This window comes from Mus caroli, unplaced genomic scaffold (genome assembly GCF_978045245.1).
Source record: "Mus caroli unplaced genomic scaffold, Mus_caroli_1 scaffold_18, whole genome shotgun sequence".
NCBI classification, from domain to species: Eukaryota; Metazoa; Chordata; class Mammalia; order Rodentia; family Muridae; genus Mus; species Mus caroli.
In genome coordinates, this window is record NW_028227273.1 from 62570958 (window position 1) to 62589637 (window position 18680).

At 47.0% G+C, this 18680-nt stretch overlaps 1 protein-coding gene across 4 annotated transcripts in view; it reads right to left on the bottom strand.

Moving 5' to 3' along the window:
• Slc37a1 (solute carrier family 37 member 1) overlaps positions 1-18680 on the bottom strand; it is a 72891-nt gene that overhangs the window by 53095 nt on the left and 1116 nt on the right. For 2 of the 4 annotated variants that reach the window (XM_085833366.1, XM_085833365.1), the window contains exon 1: positions 15592-15683. The exons of 1 other annotated variant lie outside the window; for it this stretch is intronic. The gene's annotated coding sequence lies outside the window, so the exon portion shown is untranslated. Of the gene's footprint in view, positions 1-1275; positions 1631-15591; positions 15684-18680 lie in introns of those variants that run through there. One more of the 4 variants, XM_021149515.3, reaches the window with a different exon arrangement.

Genomic DNA, 18680 nt, shown 5'->3' on the forward strand with positions numbered 1-18680 from the left:
GTTCTCAGCCTGTGAGTCTCCACCTCAACAGGGGTGCATATCAGATATCCTGCAGATCAGATATTTACATTACCATGCATTTCAGTAGCAAAATTACAGCTATGAAGGAGCAATGAAATAATCTTATGGTTGGGGTGGGGGTCACCACAACATGAGGAATTGTATTTAAGGGTCACAGCATTAGGAAAGGTTGAGAACCACCGTTCTAAGAAGAAATGAGGCTAGCCCAGCTAGGTGGGCTTCACACCTAGGCCAATTCCAGGCGTTTCATTTTCCTAGGGGGTGGGGGTGGGCGTGGGGCATGCCTTCTCAGGCACAAGTACACTTCCTCCTGCCTATCCCTGAATGGAAGGGGAGCACGTGGCTCTGCTGACAGGCCTTGGCATCTAGCCCAAGGAAAGTAGTTAAAGTAGTTTTTAAATGTCACCTCTTAGAAACTCCCAGTGAACTTCAGCCCATTAGAGAAAAGGACAGAAAGGCAGCGTTATCATTGGACAGGGAAAGGAGAGCAACTAGGAGCTTTTCCATGGTGAGGTAGCACCCAAACAGGCTCAGGAGCACACAGAGAGCCAGGCCAAGCAAGAGTTGAGGGACAGACACACCCACGATCCTCCCAGCTACCGGGCTCTGAGCTACCCAGAACCCATCAACCTTTCAAGGAGACTCAGGAGTGGCTAGGAGTTAGCAAAAGCAAGAGCAATGCCCCAAGGGGGTTTTCCAGGCTTTAGCACACAGGCAACATCATGGCAGCCTAAGGCAACCTGTCAAAATGATGGCACTTTATAAAAGGGCAAACCTGGGAACCAAACTCCCTCCAAAAGCTTCAAGAGTTTTGTTTTAAACCAAGACAAACTGTAACTCCTCTAATCGAGCCCTTTCTAGGCGTTTAAAGGCTCCATTGGCCGTGGGAGATAAACAGAAACGGTTATTTTCACTTGTCCTGAGCTTAAATACAAGGAGTCAGAATTCTATCCACCATAGCCCTTAGCCCACTCACAGCAAACAACGCATCCCGGGTGTTCTCCACCGAACCAGACCTGTAACAATACTCCCAGGAACTCAGGGTGCAAACAGGACCCCTAAAAGAGGGAATTCTGTGTAAAGCCGAATAATATATTTACTAACTCGCCCAACTTCACGCAATTTAAGTTCCAGGGCGAGAAGGCAGGCAGGGAGGCAGGCAGGTGCAGAGAGCTCTAAAGACCAGGAAAAAGCACCTTAAGAATTTAAACCAAGAGCAAGGGGAGGGTCTTCCGTTCAAATGCAAATCTTTACCTGCGGGCCACCAAGATCCTTGGGTGGACCCTTAGTGCGCGGAGCTGGGGGACTTTTCCGGTGGTTTAAACCCTTTATTACCGCCCAGACGGTGGCTGTCACTGCGTTGGCCACAGAGCCCGGGCTCCGGGAAGCAGTTCTTTAGCAAACAAACAACCGGAGCCCAGGGTGCTGGCTGAGAGCTTTCCCAAGGGCTTTGCGAGCCGGCTCCTCCCAGGTCCTACAGCCGCTTGGCCGGGTGGTGAAGGCTACAGGCACGCCCACGTCCCCTACGCGCGGCAGCAGACAAAGCGCTGGGTCTCCGGCAGGCGTCTTCTCACAGCTGTCACTCGCGGCCTGGGGCCGGGAGGGGACCCAGCATCATAGCTAGGCGACCCCAGTCCCCGGGTCTCGGGGAACCTTTTGCTTCCACTTTCCCCGGGAACTCAGCGTCACCAGCACCGGATCGCCCCCGCACTGTCTCTCAAGGCCACTCTAGGAGCCCTTACTTCAAAGACGTCCCACTCTAGGAAAAGCGCTTGGTTTGTCCCTGGCTCTCCAGCCACACCGCAGAGGGAGACAAACGGCGGAGAGGCCGAAGCGGGGGCCCACGGCAGGTGCGTGGCGGCTGGCAGGTGCGCGCCGCTGGGGAGGGTCCTCCGTTGTCCCCTCGCCTACCTGCGCTCCGCAGCCCGCGTCGCGCGCTTCCTGCCGTCGACTTCCTGGAGCGGCCGCCCTTTCACTTTCCCGGCCCTGTGAACGCCGACCCAGTGCGGCTCCTCCCTCTCCCGCGCGCCCCCTGACCCCGGCCCCGCGCGCGCCTAAGGGATGCTCAGATCGCACACAGCCCGGAGATGCTCAGCTGGAGCATCCTCTAGCTGTTCCTGGGTCCCCACACCTGCCTGTCATGCTCTCCTAGGCCCCGCAGGACGCCGGGCTCTTACTGGCATGGTGCCCAGCAGCCAAACGCTAGCTCCTAGGGGACCTCACCACCACCAGGCTTTTGTCCCCGAGGCGGACCTTACTAATGCCAGCGACATAGACAAGTTCCGAGATAAAGATTTGCTCCCTCGGAGTCCTGGACTGAGGATGGCCTCTCTCGGCCTACCACATCAAGTGTCAAGAGTCAAGAGCATCCGGTATGCTACAAATGGAGCTGGCACACGCCTGGACCGCACCTGTGTCAGTGTGATAAATGGCTTGCATGGTTAAGTCCTGAAGGCCAGCCACCCTGGTCATGGGAAGTGCCCTGGCACACAGCTTCCTGGTCAATTCCGGATAATTATCTTTCAAACCCCACACCTCCTGCCAAGAATTGATCCTGGAAAGTCCGGGAAGGGCCTGATTACTTTTCTAAAGGGCATCTGCCTCACACCTCCACGTGTCGGCCTTGCCTGGCATCCAAAGCCAGTCCTGCCGTTCAGCCCCCTGCCGCAGATCAGCACCTGCCTGGAACAGCAAAACCAGGCAGGAAACCAACTTCCTAGGAACACCCACTGGGTAAAACCGAGCCTAAACCAAAACCAACCCGATGCATGGACAGAGCCAGGGTGAGGGTAGGAGTGTTTGGCGGGGGTAACTAGCGTCCTCTTCAGACTGGTTGGTGTACAGGCGGCCCACAGCTTCACTCTCCCCACAACCCACCCGCGCCACAAGCGCGCAAGTAGTCTGCTGAATTGGGGAAGGCCCAACCATACTTCTATCTACAGGCTTTTGAGAAGTGTTCTGTACCCTGGAAGCAAAGTTGACTTCCTGTTTGAGCCACCTGCACCCACATCTCATATAGAAGTGGCCGGGGAACTCTGGCCACTCTATCCTTTGGCTAGATATTCCCCCACTCCCACCCCCCTTTTTTTCCTCCCTAACTCTCCAGTCCTTGTAGGCAGCAACTCAAGTGGACGCTTACTTCTACTCTAGGCGCCTCCTCCCCATGTCACTAGTTCTCAGGCCTGCCATCACCAAGCTTGCTCAAGAGTCCCTTGCCCTTGTGCCTGTGTTCCGTGGTTTGGTTTTGTTTTCTGTAGCTGCCCCAAACTACCCCAGCCAAAGTAAAATTTGAGCTCCCCAACTTGATTGACCACTTTTAGAAGGCCTTTCCTTACAACAGGGAACAACACAGCCTCCTGAGGAAGCTGAGACAGGACCCTGAGGCCAATTGCTCAGCCGAAGAGCCTCAGAAAAACTTCCGGGTTTTTCAGTTCCCAAGAACGAGACTTTCCACATCAGTTAGTTAGGATTTCTTTTCTGAGTCTGTGGTTTTTGAGTGAGCTCAGACTTTGAGAATTGTTGAAATAGAAAGAATTTGAGCTCTCTCTCTCTCTCTCTCTCTCTCTCTCTCTGGTTTTTCATTTTTCAAAACAGGGTTTCTTTGTGTAGCCCTGGCTGTCCTGGGACTCACTCTGTAGACCAGGCTGGCCTTGAACTCAGAAATCCGCCTGCCTCTGCCTCCCAAGTGCTGGGATTAAAGGCGTGTGCCACCACTGCCAGGCTGGAAAAACCTCTCTTAAGACAGTGAAAGAAACAGTTATGGATTTTTTTTTCTTACACAAACAAAGAAAAACCAAAATGACAATTTTCGCACAGATACTGGAGTCAGCCAGAAGAAGTCTGATGACCTGTGTAGAACATTTGCTGAAAATGCCAATCTTAGAATCTTAGTTAAGTAAGATTACATTTGCTTATTCCTTCACATAGGACGAGGTATATACTGTGGATATACCTACACTTTCCTAGAAACATGACACATCGTAGCGATCCTGTTATTTGTGGCCATAGCCACTGCATTTGCAGGCTATGTACTTCCACGAGGACAGATATCCCTCTGAGGAGCAGCAGTAATTACACACTTGACTTTCAGCCATCCCACACATTGGAACTACCCTAGTTGAATGAATCTGAGGAGGACTTTCAGTAGACAAAGCCATCTTAACAGGCTTCTTCGCATCCCACTTGATTTTACCATTCATTATTACAGCCCTAGGAGTCGTTCACCTCTTGTTCCTCTATGAGACAGATTCAAATAACCCAAACAGGCCTAAACTCAGCTGCAGACAAATTCCATTCCACCCATACTAGACAATTAAAGACATTTTAGGCATATTTGTTATAATCCTGTTTTTTAAAATAATCTTAGTCCTGTTCTTCCCAGAGAAGACCCTGGAGATCCTGACAATTATACACTAGCTAACCCACACCACACCCCACCCTACATCAAGCCAGAATGATATTCCCTATTTGCTTACGCCATCCTGTGCTCCATCCCCAACAAAGTAGGATGAATCCTAGCCCTAATTTTATCAATCCTAGTCCTAGCTTTCCTCCCCTTCCCACATACTTCTAAACCACGCAGCCTACCCTTCTGCCAATCACTCAAACCTTATATTGCGTTTTAGCAGCAAATCTACTTATCCTAACCTGAATCGGAGGTCAACCCATAGAGCACCCATTTATTATCATTGGACTACTCGCTTCTATTAGTTACTTCTCTATTATTCTAATTCTAATACCCACTCTCAGGAATAATTGAAGATAAAATACTAAAATGCAATCTATGCCCTGATAGCATAGCACTTTGGTCTTGTAAACCAAAAATGAGCTGTCATCTCAAGGCATCAAGGAGAAGGAGTATGTCTCCACCATCAACACCCAAAGCTAATATTCTCATTAAGCTACTTCTTGAACAGTACATAAAATTATTTAGTACAATAGAACACTAATGTATATTGCACATTCATTTATTTTCCGCTAGCATATAAGCAAGTTAATGTTTCATAATATATATTTCAAATGATCTTTATATGATTATAAGAAACTCTCAAATGTGTTGAGGCAAGATGCGTGTGTGTATTAAAACTTTTAATACATTTTGAAGTGGAGATTTGTGATGCTGGCCACAAGGCTGGCAGGTTTTATACTTCAGAGGCTATGAGAAAGCATTGGATGTTCCCACCATGATCTGTGGACCACGGTCCTCTTGCCTCAGCCTCCTGAGTCCCGAGGTCTATGACTAGCCGCCCCACTGCTCTCTCCCCTCTACGAATAGCCAGACGCTTTCACATGGTAGGTGCATGCTCTACCACAGTACACCCCAGCCCTAGGAGTTATTTTTAAATCAAATTTTAAAAAATTATCCGGGCGTGGTGGCGCACGCCTTTAATCCCACCACTCGGGAGGCAGAGGCAGGTGGATTTCTGAGTTCGAGGCCAGCCTGCTCTTCAAAGTGAGTTCCAGGACAGCCAGGGCTATTACAGAGAAACCCTGTCTCACAAACAAACAAACAAACAAAACCAACAACAACAAAAATTAATGAAAAGACAGAAAAAGGGAAAGAAATAAAGGAGTTTGTGTTAGCCCTAGGCAGTGACTTTTTTTTTTACCAATGGCACTGTAGGCACTACTACTTGAATTAGGGATGTATTTAGAGAGAGGAGCTTTGTCAGTCTTGATCTATCTGTCTATTTTCCTGAGATAGGGTTTTTCTGTATAGCCCTGGCTGCCTTGGAACTCACTTTGTAGACCAGGCTGGCCACAAACTCACAGAGATTCTGGGATTAAAGGCAGCAGCACCAAGCCTGGCTTGAGCCATGCATTCACAAGTGACTTCACTAAATGACCGGTAGAAGACAGACTGGGCAAATGTTCTTGTTTCTAAGACCCCTTGGCAATGTCTTGCAGTAGAATAACTTTATTTTATTTTTTCTCCCTATCTGAGGGATATGGGAAGTGACCACACAGGACCTAAACTGGATCCTTACTGGAGTAGGGCTCATATAAAGCCTGGAATCAAATGTGGGGGAGGGCGCAGATCTTTGCAGGTCTCTGCAGCTGAACTCTCCTCCAGTGCTTGCCTGTTGCTGCATCTGTCTCCCATGGGTTTCCCTGCGTCTTAAGCTTATAGTTAGCACAAGGCCAGACGCCTTGGAAAAAATAGGAAAAAAAAAAAAAAAAAAAAAAAAGTCTGACCCTTGTGGTGTCATTCCTGCCAAAGCAGCTGGTGGAGATAAATGTGACAAGCAAATTGGACAATTTTTACAAGGTGTCCCCAAAAGGATCAATAACCTTCAGCTGTGGTTTGGGAAGCCATGCAGCTCAAATGAAGAGGTTGTGCTTTTAAAGTTCCCTGTGGGCCTATGTGTGTGATGATTTACGAAGAGCGAGGAGTCTGCTTACTCTTTTTTTGTTTTTTTTTTTTTTTGGTTTTTCGAGGCAGGGTTTCTCTGTGTAGCCTTGGCTGTCCTGGATCTCACTTTGGTAGACCAGGCTGGCCTCGAACTCAGAAATCCGCCTGCCTCTGCCTCCGGAGTGCTGGGATTAAAGGCGTGCGCCACCACGCCCGGCTAGGAGTCTGCTTACTGAACACAGTATGCTAATGCCTCCGTGGGAAAGTACAAGGACTCACAGCTTCTTCCTCAAACCCAAGTGGTGTCACTAGCATCTCCCGCCTCCTAGCCTGGGGAAGGTTTGCTTTCTGAGGAAGCCCTGGGTTTCGCCTCCTGAAGTTACGCTGCTCAACAGTGTGTGTCAGTTACTGGCCTCAGGAGCCTGCACCCTCTGTGCATTCTGACTGTGGTCGTGGGAGGTGTTGGGCCCTGGGCTCATCTGGGCATACACTCCTTCCCATTTTGCTTATTGCTTCAACTTCCGCCATCAGAAGCCTTCCTTTTTAACCCTTTTTTTGTTTGTTTGTTTGGTTTTTGGTGTTTTGTTTTGTTTGTTTGCTTGTTTGTTTCGAGACAGGGTTTCTCTGTGTAGCCCTGGCTGTCCTGTAGACCAGGCTGTCCTCGAACCCAGAAATCTGCCTGCCTCTGCCTCCCAAGCTTTTAAACCCTTTTTAAACCCTTTCTAAAAATAGACTTGTATATCTCCCTAACAAATACAATCTTTGACTAACATTCAAAGTCACTTTTAATGTGAACATTGCTTTCTGATTCCAGTGGGTAGTGGCCAAGCAAGAAGAGACACAGGATTCCAAACTTCCTGGGACCCTGTGGAAGCCCACTTTACTCTGATGAACTCCCCACTGTGATCATGGCAGGTGAGAGGTGTGGTTTGGGGGACTGGGTGGAGGTGGGAGGTGAAAGGTGTGGGATGGGGAGGGAGGTGAGAGGTAGGATGTGGGAGGAGGGGCAGGGGTTGAGAGTTGGGAGGTGGGGTGGAGGAAGGTGTTTGGAAACACCATGTTTTACTTGTTCCGTTCACTTGTGGATCCTTACCTAGCACTGTGCTTGGCACACTCTAGAAGCTTAAGAAACTCTCACTATTGAAGGAACACTTACAAGGTTTCTATGGAAACAGTAAATCCGCTTTAAATGTCTATGGCCATCCTAATGACTGGGAAAAGGCATCCAAGATGAGCCCTGGACATAAGAGTAATTGGGATGGTGGGGGTGGGAAGGGGTCCTCCAAAGTCTCTTTAGTCAGTTTATTTTGTTACATTGTCCACAAAATAGAGTTTGAGAGCCCACCTTCAGTAAGTCCAGTTCAAGTTTGGTCTTTGCACAGTTACCTTGTATCAATCACGGCTTTCTAAGACCAGTGGATGAACTTCTGTCCAGAGTTTTCATATATAAACCCGCTGAGGCAGGAAAACTGCCATGCCTCTGGAGTCATCCTGGGCTAAGGTGTGGGACCCTGCTTCAAAAACAAACAAACAAACAAACAAACAAACAAACAAACAGGCTGCTTTCCATTGAGGTCTAGCTATACTAAGCCAGGCCAAGGAGTCCAGCACCCACATTCACCTCCTACGTGCTCGCTCAGACTGCTGTGCCCACACCAGCACTTACTGAATGAGTCACACCACGGGTCATTTTTCCACGGGCCATTTTTAACCTATGCCGGTCCCAGTTAGCTCTGTTTATCTTATGCTCATACTCCCTGCCTGCTACTGTGCTCCCTGCTTCCAGTTTTGCTCCCTGTCTGCTGCTGTGTTCCCTGCTTCCAGTTTTGCTCCCTGTCTGCTGCTGTGCTCCCTGCTTCCAGCTTTGCTCCCTGTCTGCTGCTGTGCTCCCTGCTTCCAGCTATGCTTCCTGCCGGCTGCTGTGCTCCCTGCCTGATGCTATGCTCCTTACTTCCAGCTGTGCTCCTTGCCTGCTGCTGTACTCCCTGCCTGATGCTGTGCTCCTTACTTCCAGCTGTGCTCCTTGCCTGCTGCTGTGCTCCCTGTCTGCTGCTGTGCTCCCTGCTTCCAGCTGTGCTCCCTGACACGGTGGTCATGGACGCTAACTCTCTGGAATCGTTAGCCCCCATTAAGTGCTTGGTCCTGTTTTTTATTTTGATTTTCTTTCTTTCTTTTTTTTTTTTTTTGGTTTTTTTTTTTCGAGACAGGGTTTCTCTGTGTAGCCCTGGCTGTCCTGGCACTCATTTTGTAGACCAGGCTGGCCTTGAACTCAGAAATCCGCCTGCCTCTGCCTCCCGAGTGCTGGGATTAAAGGCGTGCACCACCACGCCCGGCTTATTTTGATTTTCTTTTGTTCAGTTATGGCAATAGAAAAGTAAGATAGAAACTGCACTCACTCTGAGATGCCTTCTAACCTATTAGACTGGCAAAGAAGAAAAAGGAAGTCTTAGAAGCCCCAAAACAGTGAGTCACATTTGGCTGGTGGAAGTGGGGATTTGCCATCCCAGGAGCCAAAGTAGCAGCCGCATTTATAACCCGTGATAGTTGCTCTTCATCAGCTTCACTGGGTTTTGATTCATCTAGAAGGCATGACACTAGGGTGTTTTCTGACAGGATTAAATAAGGAGAGAAGACAGCCTGATTGTGGGTAGCATCATCCTGTGGACTGGGGTCCCAGACAGAATAAAAGGAGATAAAGGAAAGAGGCAGCTGAGTGCCTCACTGCAGACACGTGATCCAAACACCTCCCGCTCCCCGCTGCCTGACATTTCCTCTATGATGGTGGATGCCTCCTTTCCTAAATCATAAGCCAGAAATCCCTTCTTCCCTACAATTGCTTGGGTCAGATATTTCCTCCCAGCAGATTAGAGAAGCGAGTGAGCTGTAAACATCCCTCACCACTGTCCTCAACTTATGCTCAGTTCTCTAAGTCAGGATTCTACAGTGTGAACTTGGGATGAGGACAGACTCAGGCGTTCGGACACTCACACCCCTAGCTCATCTACTGGGACAGTGGGTGCGAGAGTGCTCACTGCCTTGCTCTGCTCTTCTCCTCTTATTTTATTTTATTTTATTTTGGTTTTTCAAGACAGGGTTTCTCTATGTAGCCCTGGCTGTCCTGGAACTCACTCTGTAGACCAGGCGGCCTCAAACTCAGAAATCCACCTGCTGCCTCCCAAGTGCTGGGATTAAAGGCACAAGTCACCATTGCCCGGCTCCCCTCTCATTTAAAAAAAAAATTTTTAAAGATTTATTTATTTATTTATTTATTTATTTATTTATTTATTATGTGTACACTGTAGCTGTCTCCAGACACTCCAGAAGAGGGCATCAGATTTTTGTTACAGATGGTTGTGAGCCACCATGTAGTTGCTGAGATCTGAACTCGGGACCTTTGGAAGAGCAGTCGGTGCTCTTAACCGCTGAGCCATCTCACCAGCCCTCCCCTCTCATTTTAAATTGAATTTCCATTTAGCAGAATCATGTGAACTCTCTAATCACAGTTTCTCTTTTTTTTTCCATTTTCTATTTTATTTTAATTAATTAAAATTTAAATAAGTTTTCATTTGTCCTTTTCTTTTTTCTTTCTTTCTTTTTTTGAGACAGGGTTTTTCTCTGTAGCCCTGGCTGTCCTGGAACTCACTTGCTCTGTAGAACAGGTTGGTCTCAAACTCAGATCTGCCTGCCTCCTGGGTGCTGGGATGAAAGGCGTGTACCCCACCACTTGGCATTGACCAAGTGAGATTTATAGTAGCAGGCATTCTCTTCCTCCTGGGAAGTAGAAGAGTGGGCCTTACCTCCAATCAGAATTTGATTGATTACCGCACTCCAGCCATGCCTAGGCATTCCTGGGCATATCTTGCCACACTGGTCATTACCGTAGACCATAGGATTCACAGCTGTAAGGGCACTGATGACTCCTTCCCCAGTGACCTGGGTAACATCTATCAGTATGTTGGAAGTTAGCTAGCAGGGAGGAAGCTTCCCCGGCAACACCAACTTGATTTCTCCCTGTCCTGTGACCAGTCTTCCTTTGCCTGTATCAAATGCTACATAAGTACAACAACTTAAGTCCTGGTGCATATATGAGTAAAGGGTGGTGCTGATACTAAGGTCTAGTTCCCTAATTGGTTCTTGATTTGTTAATAAAGAAGGCTAGGAGCCAATGGCTGGGCGGAAGGTACGGGTGGGACTTCCGGGTCCCAAGAGGAAAAGGCAGATGCAAGGAAGGAGAGGGGCTTTTCTGCCATGCTCTGGAAGGAAAAGAAAGCAGCAGTCATGTAAGGTCTTGGGGCAGCTTATGCCTGCAGCCTTGGCTACAGGCAGGGGCTGAGGAGGCTGGTGGTGGCTGATACAGGCCACTAAGTTTAGGGCAGGAGATAGAAACAGAGATTATAATTGATGAGGGTATGCCTTTCCAGGCAGGAGATTCTATGTCCAGCAATTGTGCCTAGCCAGCAAGTTCTAAAATAATAAAGCTGTCTGTCCTTGCAGCTCCTGGGCAAAGGTGATAGCGTGTTTTTAAAAACTACATGCTACATATATGTACATGTTATGTTTCTATAGAAACACATTAAGTTTCTGAAACTCTGGATCATCTTAATCCTTGACGTCTTACTCAGGCAACTCTTTTTTTTTTTTAAAGATTTATTTATTATTATATGTAAGTACACTGTCACTGTCTTCAGGCACTCCAGAAGAGGGCATCAGATCTCATCACAGATGGTTGTGAGCCACCATGTGGTTGCTGGGATTTGAAATCAGGACCTTCAGAAGAGCAGTCAGTGCTCTTAACCACTGAGTCATCTCTCCAGCCCTTACTCAATTTACCACTTTCCTGAGGGCAAATAGTGAACCAGCCTTTCAGTATTGCTTCCTTCTCTGGCCCTCTGTTCTAGGATCTAATTTACTCTTAGGTACAGGAGGAGTCAGCCTTATGTACCATGTGACTTTGTACCACCACCATCCCCACAGGCCATAGTAAGGTTATTTATATGTAGTATGTGGCATCAGAATCAGGACTCAGTGAAAGATTGCTGGAGTTCTGTGTTCAGCAACACACACACACACCCCAAAAACAGAACCAGTTCTAATTATCCAGTTAGTACACGGTACATTCATTTTAAAGAGAAGGGATAACACACAGCCATATGGCATGGGGTTTTGGTAATGCCTTAAGGGTGTAAATCACTGCAGATATTGCCACATGGAGAATTAGAGAATCTCTTTCTCCTTTCCTTTAACCCTTGGTCTAGGACTCAACAGACACTCAGAGGCTGTTACGCACCTGAGCAAACTCCTGGAAAAGGAGTCTGGCATCAGAGAATAAGATCACAAGCCTGCAGAAGAGGAACTGAAACACTGCCACGTTCCACTTTGAAAGCACTGCGTTAGGTATGGTTTTGCCACAGAATATCTGAAATTCTACTTGACATATGTGCGTTGATGACCTCCTAAATGGCAGGCACCTGCCATGTGGCATGTGGCCAAAGCTGCTGTCTGTGACATCTCCTGTCTCTACCCTGGCCTACTCAGGCCAAGCTGTTTCCCCCCCTGCTGGGATGTGTTACTGTGCAATCTCAATTCCTGGGGAGAAGAGCCTTGTTATTTCTCTCTTGACAACTGTACTTTAACCTCATTAAACCATATGCCTCATGGAGGGAGAGAGACAGACATGCAAGGATAGATAGATAGATAGATAGATAGATAGGTAGGTAGATAGATAGAAACAGATAGATAGATAGATAGATAGATAGATAGATAGATAGATAGATAGAAACAGAGATAGATAGATAGATAGATAGATAGATAGATAGAAAGAAAGAAACAAGATAGATAGATAGATAGATAGATAGATAGATAGATAGATAGATGACTAGATATATTTGGGGCTATTGTTCCATTGTTTCCATATGCTTAACATTGTTTCCAATGTTAAAAAAAAATCTAATGCCTAGCAGTTAACATGTGCATGTTCATAAATGTATATATGTATTTTTCCCTAGACACTTTAGCCTCCCACTCTTGTAAATCTTGGTGCTAACATGAACAGAAACAACTATCTGCTTATCACAAACTAACTTCTGACTGTCACAGTTACCTGTGTCAGGAATCTTTGGCATGAAAGAAACCCATCTAAAAGAAATTAAAAGTTCTCCAGAGATGTTATGATGGTTTGTATATGCTCAGCCCAGAGAGTGGCACTATTAGAAGGTGTGGCCCTGTTGGAGTAGGAGTGTTTCTGTGGGTGTGGGCTATAAGACCCTTATCCCAGCTGCCTGGAAGTCAGTCTTTCACTAGCTGCCTTTAGATGAAGATGCGGAACTCTCAGCTTCTCCTGCACCATGCCTGCCTGGATGCTGCCATGCTCCTGCCTTGATGATAATGGACTGAACCTCTGAACCTGTAAGCCAGCCCCAATTAAATGTTGTTCTTTATAAGACTTGCCTTGGTCATGGTGTCTGTTCACAGTAGTAAAAACCTAACTTGTTGACAGACCAAATGTCCTTAGTGAGAGAGACAGCCATTGGGCTGGGGTGCCACCCAATGAGAGTGCTAACTTAGTGTGTGTGAGAGCTTGGGTTCCATCCCACAGAACAAATCAAAACAGCCAAAACCCAAAGAAAGTCAGTGTGCTGGTTTGAGTGAGAAATGTCTCAGGCATTTGAACACTCGGTTAGATTAGTGTTGCCATGTGGGGAGGTTTAGGTGGTGCAGGGCTACTGGGAGAAGTCACTCAGTGGCTTTGAGATGACAAGCCGAAGGACACTTCCAGTTTGCTGTCTCTGCTTTGTGTTTGGGGATGAGATGTGACCTCTCTGTCTCCTGCTCCTCCAATCATTCCCGCAACATGCTGCCTTGGTTTGCTGTCATCATGAACTCTTACCCTGTGCCACCATAAGCCAAATAACCCCTTTCTCCCGAAAGTTAGCTTGGCTGTAGTGTTTTATAAAACAACAGGAAAGAAACTAATACAGTCAGCAACATCAGCGTAATTAATAAGAGGTGCTACCGATACAGAGTGCTCATTACAAATGTGGGGTTGATGCTACCGACTTCATTTTACTATTTTCTAAACAGACTGCAGGGACTCAACCCTGGACTGGATTCCTGCTACTGGCCAAATGTGTGGTGCTATTAAAAAAAACCAAAAAACCAAAAACAAAAACCCAAACCAAAACAAACCAAAACAAAAAAACACTTTTTACAACAGAACTTTCTGTCACTACACGCTGTTAGACAAATAGGTATAGCTACTTGCCTCGCTAAATTTACAGGACCACAACAATCATCAGAAGATGGTATGCATCCATAGTTTTACCAGATATGAACGGATTCTCCTGAAACCTGCTTTTTGACTAAGCAGTTGCATTTTCTGGACTTCCTGGGTTCTTAAGATCTTTTTTTTCCACTTGAATGCCCAAAAGGGACACACGCAGGGCCTTGGTCAGTCACCATGGCAACTGACAGGCTCACAGAGCCTCCTGTTGGGAGGTACAGAGGTGGAGCCCTGGTAGGTGGCCTCATGGCCAGTTAAGTTTCCTTAGCAATCTCAGTCAGAAAGACGAGGTACTCTTGGAAGCACCCCCTCCCCACCCGCCCACCCACCCATCCATCCACCTCCACGGAGTGTCAGTAAGGACGTTTCCCCTTCCTTTTCCTCTTTTTCTTTTCTTTTCCAGTGAAATGGGAGCCAGGTAAAGAGAGAAGGTTTTAGTTGGAGTAGAGGAGTAGAGGGACTCAGCACATGGCTGGTCATCTGGGCATAAACCCTAGTGGACCACACCTGCTGTACTTCTGGCCAGGAATGTCCGCACAGCTAGGGCCCCTAGAGCTTGCTGGGAAGCCCTTTGCACTGCACGACGGGCGCACCCTAGTGGTACATGTTGGAAATTCTCTTCGGGGGCAGGATGAGAAAGAACTCTTCCCTGGCCAACTTTTTTTTTTTTTTTTTTTTTTTTTAAGATTTATTTATTCATTTTATGTATAGAGTACACTATTGCTCTCTTCAGACACACCAGAAGAGGGCATCTGATGCCATTACAAATGGTTGTGAGCCACCCTGTGGTTGCAGGGAATTGAGCTCAGGATCTCTGGAAGAGCAATCAGTGCTCTTAACCGCTGAGCCATCTCTCCAGCCCCCTGGCCAACTATTAAGAGACACGAATCCCAATCTCTAGGAGCCCCTATCTCTAGCGACGCAAAACCTTTGCCAAAGCATCTGCGCCTTCGTCCCTGTCATTTCTGTCAACTATGTGGATAATTGCCACACACACCGTTGAGAGAGATTTCTGTAAGTTGCCGGAAAACTCCGAGAAGATGACGCAATCCTACCACACATTCTGTCGCACTGCTGACAACCCCTGCTCCTGACTTGTCAGAGCAGCCATTTTCTTAAGCCTGTTAACTCCATGCTTAAGTCACTCTCAAGCATTTCAGTGGGAGACTCTCAGAGCCAGTTGGTCCCTGCTTGGGAGACAGATAAACATCACTCTAAATGAACCACAGCTGCCTTTAAATCAGAGCTCAGGGGTTTTGAGAAAGTAGCTCTCCAGTCAGATAGCTTATTGTACAAGCCGTTGTACTTAGCTGGCTGTCACTTCACTGTTGTACAACGGTGAAGTGACAGCCAGGGCTTCTAAGCTAATGCATGATACAGGTGGCTTACACAGTGCCAGCCCAATCTCAGAACTTAGACCAGGTGTTCTCCTGTCCTTGTGAGTGCCAACACAAAAGCTGAATTCCTGGCTTGTAAGGTCCAAAACGCTAACATTCATTCTCACATACTTGATTACATTTCCATTTCAGTTCTTAACATTTAAAATATGTTTTCACTATAAAATAAGACATGCGCAATGGAAACAAATGTGGACACTCCAACAAATACAGACACAGTCATGTCCCTCTGGTATCTTCACGCCCAGCTTTCTCCTCACTAGAGAAGCTGCTAACACATGTTTATAATCTTTTCATCTTTGGAAGTAAACAAACAAACAAACAAACAAAACCCAAGCCAGGTGGTGGTGGCACACTCTTTTAATCCCAACACTTGGGAGGCAGAGGCAGGTGGATTTCTGAGTTCGAGGCCAACCTGGTCTACAGAGTGAGTTCCAGGACAGCCAGGGCTGTACAGAGAAACCCTGCCTCAAAAAACAAAACAAAACAAAAAACAAACAAACAAAAAAACCCAAACCAAACAAACAAACAAAAAACCAAACCTGTATTTTCAGGGCCTTGAATGTTAATTGCTTGTGGCTTGTGTATTCAGTCAGTGTTTGGGCCTGAGGATTCAGCCTTCTGGAGGAGGGATCCTGCTGGATGAAAGAATAGGCACTATGTGCTCTGGAAAGTCCACATTGGCTGAGCCCCGGCAGCCATGAAGCACAGTAAGGGGACCAGGCTGCTGTGAGCATCTTTGTATCTCTTTATCACTTTATCTTCCAGTTATTACAATAAACAACACTGACCAGGCATCGTCTCTAACCCCACCCCCAACCCTGAAAGCTTATTAACTCTAGTTTAAGAAGAGGGAAACTGAGGCTGGAGAGCAGGGGAGTTCCTGAAGTTTGCTTCAAAGTAAAACCAGCAACAGGAGCCCAGACTTCTAAGGTGACCTTCAGTCGTTAATGTTTTCATCAAGTGCTGCTTAACTCTGAGGTCCGCTTCCTTCCCAGTTAAGGCAAACTTTTAGATGAACTTAGATTAACAGGATAAGATGACTGTGTTATCACTGCTTAAAGTGTTGCCTTCCAAAAGCAGCAGAGAGCACAGTAAATTGTTTTGAGTTCATATAAATTATAATTTGCAAAACCACATAAGAGGCCGGATACAAACCTGGAGGATAGAGACTCTGGATACAGAGTTTGGAGGCTGAGGGCAGAAAGATGAGGAGTTCAAGGTCAACCACAGAGCAAGATTTTGGTCAGCGTGGCTACCCTATCTCAAAAAACAAACAAACCAGACACTGTCTGTACGGATGGATTGGCTACTGTCTCTCTCTACACCAGGCTTGGAGGCTGCCACCCACTTCCCCTCCAAACACCCAGCAAGACAAACGATAACTCTTGTAACAACCACAATGTCCTACACTTGATTAATAGCGGGCAGCTTTCTTCATTTTTATCCTCATTTTAAACTATGACCAACAGGGGAGGGGGGTTGGAGAAATGGCTCAGCAGTTAGGAACGCTCCTGAGTTTGATTCCCAGCACCCACGTGGCCGCTCACAACTGTCTGATGCTGTTCTGTGGTGTGCAGATGTACATGCAGACAAAAATCATATACATAAAATACATAAATAAATAAAATCTTAAAAAAAAAATACTAGGACCAACCAAGAGAGCCAAATACATACACTGGCCAATAGGTAATCTTTAGGAACCCAAGACCAAAGCTACCCCTTCTCTCTACTAGGAAACCCTCTGACTCTGTCCTTTTCCTCCTCTAAAATACAGGTGATGGCTGCTGACTCCCTTGCCACAGAAAACTCGGAATAAACAGCCTTTGCTCGTTCTAGTTAGGATGGTTTAAGTTTCTCATAGAAATGCATATTCTGTTGTGATACTGAAAGATTCAACCCTCATCCTATTTCTATCTCAGGCTTCCCATGGTGCTCTTTTAGCTGTCTTCACATGGAGAAAGACGCAAGACCAGAGGACAAATCATGTGTCCTCTGATGGCTGGCAGAGGGCAGATTAATAGGAAGTGTGCTTCAGGGGGCCTCCCGTGTAACGGTCTGGATGCCCTGAAGAGATGCACGGCCTCATCGCTTTGCAAAGGCCTCACCTCAGCACCACTGGCATGGTTTGGAAGGGTTTCCCAAGGGCTCATATGCTAGGTCACTGACCTGTGGCACGAGTAGGGAATGAAGGAAGTCAGATCACCGGGACACGCCCTAAAAGGGGCTCCTGAGTCTCTCATTCCCACCGTGACATGGTATGCAGAGGTGACAGATGTGACAGAGGTGACTGGATTTGAGGGTTTGAGTTTCTCCAGGACATTCTGTGCTGCGTGAGGACAGACCACACACTGGAGCCCTGGTGCTAGAGCAGAGACTCTCCCAGGATAAAGATTCATCTTTCAGTTCTAATGACATGGACCCATGGCTGTATCTACATACGCAGATTTCCTTGTCCTTTTTTGGAGATGGAAACTCTGTCGTGGGGGCAGATGCAGAGAAATTGAGAATTTTTCTCTCTCTCCACAGTTCAGGATAAGAATATTTAATTCATTTCCCCATGTCTCTGTATATACACTATGTTTTTGCTCTTAATGCAAGTAAGTATTCTGATCCAGAGGCGGACCTCATGACCAGGGTTCTGGTCATGCTGACAGAAGTCTCAAAGTGGTAGAGCCAGTTACCCAGGACTAAAACCTCCATAACCATGAGCTAAGCTGTGGCCTTGTGTGATTTGCTCAGTGGTGGAAAAGCCGCTGGCATCTACCAACAGTACCTGGCATTCTGTAGGAGACATTTAAACCCCAGCTGCTGTGGGATGTAACAGGTCAAACTTACAGGGATGTTGGTCAAAGGGCACACTAGCTCATGTATAAAACCTAGTGAGGACAGTTTGGTTACCTACCATACATCACGGTGACAGTTTTACCTTGCCTTCCTGTTGCTATGGTAAAATAGCATGGACCAAAGCAACTCAGGGGCAGGGATGGCTTATTTGGCTTACGGGCTGCAGACCTAAGAGGAGCACCACCTACTACTGGCTTATGCCCTCTGGCTTGCTGCTTGGCTACCTTCTTACACAGCCTAGAGATGGTACCACCCACAGTGGGCTGGGTTCTCCTCCACCAATGAGCAATACCCACCACAGATATTCTCACAGACCAGGACACAATTCCTCGATTGAGATACCTTCTTCCCGAGTGTGTCGGGTTGACAACCAAAATTGTCACAGTGACAAGGACAGTTCACATGAAGTGTGAAGAGCAGATTCTAAAGGTTGCACCCAGGAGTGATTACAGTGGTCGTGTGTCTGTGCCTGTGGAAATTGACACCTGGTGTGTGTGTGTGTGTGTGTGTGTGTGTGTGTGTGAATTGGAACACTGCATACACATCAAGGCACATTAGCATTTTAAATTGTCTGTCCCAAGTTATGTTTTATGTTTTATTACAAGGGGAGACAGCTCTTTAGCCAATCTTTGGGGAGGAAAAAAAAAAAAGTGTATTGGTGTGCTTTCAAGTGTGGGGAAGCAGGTATTCCAGGGAGCTGGTGGACTAGAGCAGGCAGAAGCCAGAAGTAGGGACTAGAGGACTGGCGGTTTGGTTTGTTTGCAATGTAGCTAGTGCAGGGAGG